The following is a 6,154-nucleotide window of genomic DNA, read 5'->3' as shown; positions in this document are numbered from 1 at the left end:
GAAAAAAAAGCCCGGACTTATAAAAAGTTTCAGCTATGCTTTTGAATCATTCTGGAACTAAAAACGATAGAGAGACGCAGTTTGTACCTGCGTCATCCTGGCATGTCCCTGAATTCAAATTTCAAAGTTTTAGAGCGGCTTCCAGACTTCTTGATACCGAAAATTAAAAGTAGGCGGCTGTGCTCCGAAACGAACTCACCAAGCCTCCCTACGGGATTTTTGTGCACAGAGAAAATCAAAACTACAACGGGTCAATTTGACCCAAAATCATTGCTCAATCTAAACATTATAGTTTTACACGAAAAAGAAGAAAAAACTGCCACAAATAACGAGTAGGGTTACAAACCTAAACATGAGTTATTTATAATGGAGCACTACATACCGCACCTACATCGTGGCCAGACAACATGCTACCTCATTTTGTGCATTGCCCGTTTGCCAAACGCCCACGACTGTATGTTTTTTATTTCACAGTGAAAATAAAACCCATTAAATATAATTATTTTTAGGAACAATCTGCCAATCGTTAGCGATTGTGTTCAAACACTAATGCATGTTACATGTATGTTGTGCAATGCCCATGGTCTACCTGAACTTCATGTACGTTTTTCGTTAGTAAAGAGAAAATAACATTAATTGAATAATAATAATCACTTTTGCAAAAACTGGACCATGTTATTTTGATCTTAGAGGAAGTCGGAAATATTAATCAGACATAAATACTAAAATAACTGTTTTGTATTGTTATGTAAAATTACCCGAGTGGTTAAAAATAACAAAATGCATTTGAGGACACACATGGTAAGACAACTTCAACATAAACATATTTCATAAACATAGCGATGGGCAATTTTCCAGCATTATCATGGTTAAACAAAATCATATAATAATATTATTATTTTTTTTTTTGCATCTTTGTGAGTGACAACTTTTGTAACGGTTCTATAATGATTATTAGTAGTATTTGGATGGGATTTCTCGTGGTGTGGTTCGTATTTGGGGATATTGTTTGTTTAATTTCATTTTTTTATCCTGTTGCGCTTGGTATTTTCATAGAGTGGTATTTTTAACCAGAATTAATCAAAATCATCAAGCAAGTGCATCAATTAACCATCTAATGCAGGCTCATTAACTTTACGCGGGAGACTCTACAATCCGCCGACAGAGGGCGCGATTCCTATTTAAATACTAAGGCCGTGTCCGAAACGACGACTTCGGCTACAGCTACGTCTCAGCGCGTCTACCAGTGTTGAAGAATAGCAGACGCGCGCGATCTAGCCGTAGCTGTAGCCGAAGTCGCCGTTTCGGACACGGCCTTAGTCAGATACCCTAAACCAAATTCAACGCTGAACGTATAGATGAAGTCGAGCTTGATAAATCACGTGTGTCCCATTCAGAAACGCATGCGGTATCAGAATTTCTCAAAAACATGGACGTAGAGGAGGGACTTGCTTCTTCGAGAGAATTTTGCCCGCATTTGGCTCCATTTTACCGTTTCCTGAAAAAGAAACGGTAGTTATGAAGTGCAAGATATGTGCTCACAAAGTAAATGCAAAAAGTAAGTTTGGAATATATATATTTATTGTGGAAACCGGAGCTTGTAAAGTTGTGTGTGATAACCCCCTTGACTTGTGCGTTATTTATGAAAGGGGTAGGCGGGGTCGGGACGTGGTCAAGGAGGCGGTGGGGGAGGAGGCTGATCCATGATCGCAACACTCAGACTTTGAATATTAAACACATTGATGCAAATTCAGCTCAATGACTTTGAGTCTGATGATGTAAATGACCTGTGACTGATAATTTGTAGTTGACAAAAAATATTGACTTTTTTTTTTAGGATATAAAATTACATTCCTTTCACAGATTTTCAAACAAAATGTAACACTTGTGTAAAGTTTTTTTTATTAATAATTATCAGTGATTTTTTTTTCTTTGTATCACTCAGCGATGACCGCATATTTTATATCACTACCAATTAATAGCACAGACAGCATTTTTTGAATGAATGAAAAGTCACTTATTGTCTTCCTTCTCATTACAGCTGCATTACATGGTGTGGTCTATCATTCATACCTGCGTCTCAACTCTCACAAGAATGTTGAAGGTCGTCAGGAGGTCGTCGACCAGAAAGACCTAGGACCACTGGTGAGTGAAACACTGGAGTTTTATCTTACATGTCTTAGGAATTGTCCAAATTGTTTAGGTTTATATCTTGATGTTTACATACAGAAATGTTTGTACATTATTGTTGTTTAGTTGCCCCTGCTAGAACCATCAAAACACTTTGTTTTTATTTTTTCTTGCAGAGGTTTCAACATTTATATTACTCTGAATTTTTAAAATTGGTTGATGAAAAAAAAGATGCACAATAGATGAAATTTATTAGGTGATTTATTGCATATGGTTTCTTTTGAAGAATATAACTCCCAAAATATTTAGGTTCACCATTTTGTTTTTCTTCAGGAAAGACACAAAAACGAATTAGTGTAAAGGGTTTGCCACCTGTAGGGGGACCTCTGGTCAATTATGAAATAGTTTGAGAGAAAAAAGCCACGATTTCGTTTTGAATAAAAGGTGGTTTATCATTTTGTAAATTTTGAAAAAAAAGCAACCCCAAAGTTCTTTGTTGGTACTTGTTTATTTTATTTCAGAGGTTTTATCCCTCTGAAAACAGCAAAATTCAGTGATAAAGGTTAACCTCTGGCGAATGTTTTAACTGTTTTAGTTGAAAAATGTACCACTTCGTTTTAAAAGGCTTGGTTATTTGGTAATTTTTGAAAATTACCCTCCCCCTCCCCAAATATTTGGTCAGAAATAGTTTTGTTTTATTTCAGAGGTTTTATATTTAACTCTTAAGAAGAGCAACATTCAGTGATATGGGTTGGCCACCCGTAGGGAAACTTCTGGCCAATTTTTTAACTGTGTTTAGTACCACTTCATTTTAAAAGGCGATTTTTTTTAATAATTTGGTAATTACCCTCTCCCCTCCCCAAATATTTGGTTAGAAATATTTGTTTTATTTCAGAAGGTTTATATTTAACCTTTAAGACGAGCAACAATCCGTGATATGGGTTCGCCACCCGTAGGGAAACCGCTGGCAATTTTTTTAACTGTGTTTAATTGAAAAATATACCACTTCATTTTAAACGGTAATTTTTTTAATAATATGGTAATTTTGGAAAATTACCCCCCCCCCCAAAAAAAAAATATCTGGTAAGAAACAGTTTTATATCGGAGGTTTTTTATTTAATTCTTTAGAAGAGCAAACTTAAGTGATATGGGTTCGCCACCCATAGGGAAACCTCTAGCCAATTTTTTTAAACTGCTGTTTATTAATTGAAAAATTTACAAACCGTCATCTATTTCTGCTCATCATGCAAGTAAGTTAATCACTACTTAAAGTCACCTGGAAATAGAATTTGTTTTCTTTCAAACATAAGAGTATATGCTTACGAACAATAAAACAATTTTTTTAGTAATTGTTCATCACGATTTATATGTTTAGAAAATATGTAAAGTTGTTTGGGGGGGCTGACTCCGCCTACCCCTTTTGTGACGTCAATCGAGGCAGACTTTGCCTGCAATGCGTATAGTAAACACACGTGCAAAGTACATGTACGTCCAAGTCGTAAGTTGGTACATTTCAAAAAGTGTTTTTCTGCATTCAGCAGCAATACACCTGGTCGGCATTGCCGGAAAAAAAAAATAAATTGTTTTGTTTTGAAACGTACAAACTCACGACTTGGTCCGTACATGTACTTTGCAATTGTGTTTACTCTACGCATTACAGGCAAAGTCTGCCTCGATTGACGTCACGAACAGCGCCCTCTCGGGTCGGGTCTACTCTTAAATTTGTAAATAACATAAGAACTGATTTTTTAAAACCTTAGTTAACTGTTTATTCACATTTCACTCATCAAAACACATAGGCCCCCTATTAGTGACAAAAGCTTTATTTTGAAAAAAAAAACACTTCCAGGTGACTTTAAACCTGGTTCATACTTCCTGCAAATGCAAAGTGAATTTTGGTGACCCAGCCCTGTTTAGTTAACGAATGTTTCAAAGAGGTTGAACACAGTTCAACTGTTGCGAGTGATTCATTGCGAGTTTGTGACAACAAAATTTGTTCGCATTTGCAGGAAGTATGAACCGGGCTTTAGGCTTGTAGATCCTTTTAGGTTTATCATACAGTTTCCATAGATTGCACAGGGGTAAGTAGGTACCTGTGAGGGCAGAGATGGTTCTTGTGATTTATTTATCACTACATATTTGGCTGCACAGGCAATTTCTGAGTTGGTTTGATGAATGAAATAAATGGTCCATTGATCAGGGGTAACATTGTTGAAGAGCCACGAGCGTCACTGAATGACGGATTTCAGTGCTACATGCGGATTAGTACAAGCAGAAATTCACTGTTCATATGACATGTGTGTAAACCGTTGTCGGAAGTGTGTGTCATGGCCGAGCGGTTAAGAGCATCAAGTTCAAACTCTGGTGTTTCTGATCAGCAGAGTGTGGGTTCGAATCCCCAGCCATGACACTTGTGTCCTTAAGCGAGACACTTAACCATTGCTTCGCCCTTCGGATTGGATGTAAAGCCGCAGGTCCCATTTAAAAGAGCGCAGTGCATGCACTTATCAAAAAAAAGAGAAGGGGTTCGCCCTGGTGTTCCTGGCTTTGGCTGCTGTATGCGCCGTAGCACCATGTACAGCATTACATGGTGTGCTAAGGATAAGGTCTCATAATTTCAAAATCTTTATCCCACTCACCTTGCAGTAAAAATATTTGGCGCTTTGTATCCTTTGGAAAAGGCGCGTTATAAATACGTTTATTATAATTTTTAATATTGTTATTATTAAAGCACAATATGGTTACAAGTGCATCCATCAGCAAAACAGAAACCAACAAAACATGCAATTGGATCTTGCGAAGGATCTGCAGTGAACTTTACAAAGAGTTAAGACTAGTCTTATCTTGTTAGGACATGTTACTCGTCTAACTTTGGACTAGCCTTAAGTTAGGACCAGTCCTAACTCTTTTTGAAATCGACCCCAGGATGGTTAAGTAACTTTTATTTTTATTTTTTTATATTTACAGGCATCAACAGATTGAGTACTCCTGAAGAGAATCAACATCTTCGGATCAGTCTACACTTATAGATCTCAAGAAAAGAGCTCACTGGAACAAGGAGATGAAATCACCACCGGCGACGATGACAACAACGATGTTGACCTGATGCCACAGAGATGTCTTACTGATGAGGAGGCCGATTTTTGGACTGGTTTATTCATTGAAAAATGCGCCACTTCATATTAGGTGAATTATAAGTTTTGAAAAACAAGCCCCCAACTATTTGGTTTTATTTTTTGAACTCTGAAAACAGAAGAGCAAAAATTCAGTGACAAAGGGTTCGACACCCGTAAGGAAACCCCTGGCCGATTTTTTAACTGTGTTTGATTGAAAATTGCACCACTTCAAATTGAAAGTTGACATTTGGTAAATTTTGAAAAATAACAGGAAACCCCTCCAAATATTTTGACATACAAATAGGTTCGTTTTATTTCAGAGGTTTTATATTTTACCTGTGAAAACAGAGAGCAAAAATCAGTGACAGTCTGTAGGGAAATCCCTGGCCAATTATTTTTAAATGTTTGGTGAAAAAGCAAACATAGTTTGTTGATGTATTGAAATCTTTACCTTGAATGGATTCATCGCTACTGTGACAGGGTTTTGCTTGTTTCTGTTTTCTAAGCAAGTAGAACCAATTAACCTATTTTGCTGAAACTTTCACTGTTTTTTCATCTTTCTAACCATTTGTGAAATCGACTCAAGGATGGTTAGGGTCAAAGGTTCTTTTTTTTATGTAAAAGTAATTTTTTTATTTTAATTTTATTTATTTACAGGCATCAAGAGATTGAGTACTCCTGAAGAGAATCAACATCTTCGGATCAGTCTACACTTATAGATCTCAAGACAAGAGCTCACTGGAACAAGGAGATGAAATCACCACCGGCGACGACGACAACGATGATGACCTGATGCCACAGAGATGTCTTACTGATGAGGAGGCCGATTTTTGGACTGGTTTATTCATTGAAAAATGCGCCACTTCGTATAAGGTGATTTATAAGTTTTGAAAAACAAGCCCCCTAAT

General features: G+C 36.8%; 1 long non-coding RNA gene across 1 annotated transcript; it reads left to right on the top strand.

Annotated features, from left to right (window-relative positions):
• The first annotated feature begins 1,428 nt into the window (after nt 1-1,428).
• Nucleotides 1,429-5,942, top strand: LOC117305883. The gene is made up of 3 exons (XR_004520743.1): nt 1,429-1,558; nt 2,042-2,145; nt 5,904-5,942. It is a non-coding gene; the product is annotated as an uncharacterized LOC117305883 (long non-coding RNA).
• The last annotated feature ends 212 nt before the right edge of the window (nt 5,943-6,154 follow it).

The sequence above is a fragment of the Asterias rubens genome, unplaced genomic scaffold (assembly GCF_902459465.1).
Source record: "Asterias rubens unplaced genomic scaffold, eAstRub1.3, whole genome shotgun sequence".
NCBI lineage: Eukaryota > Metazoa > Echinodermata > Asteroidea > Forcipulatida > Asteriidae > Asterias > Asterias rubens.
This window is presented reverse-complemented; position numbering and strand designations above follow the sequence as displayed.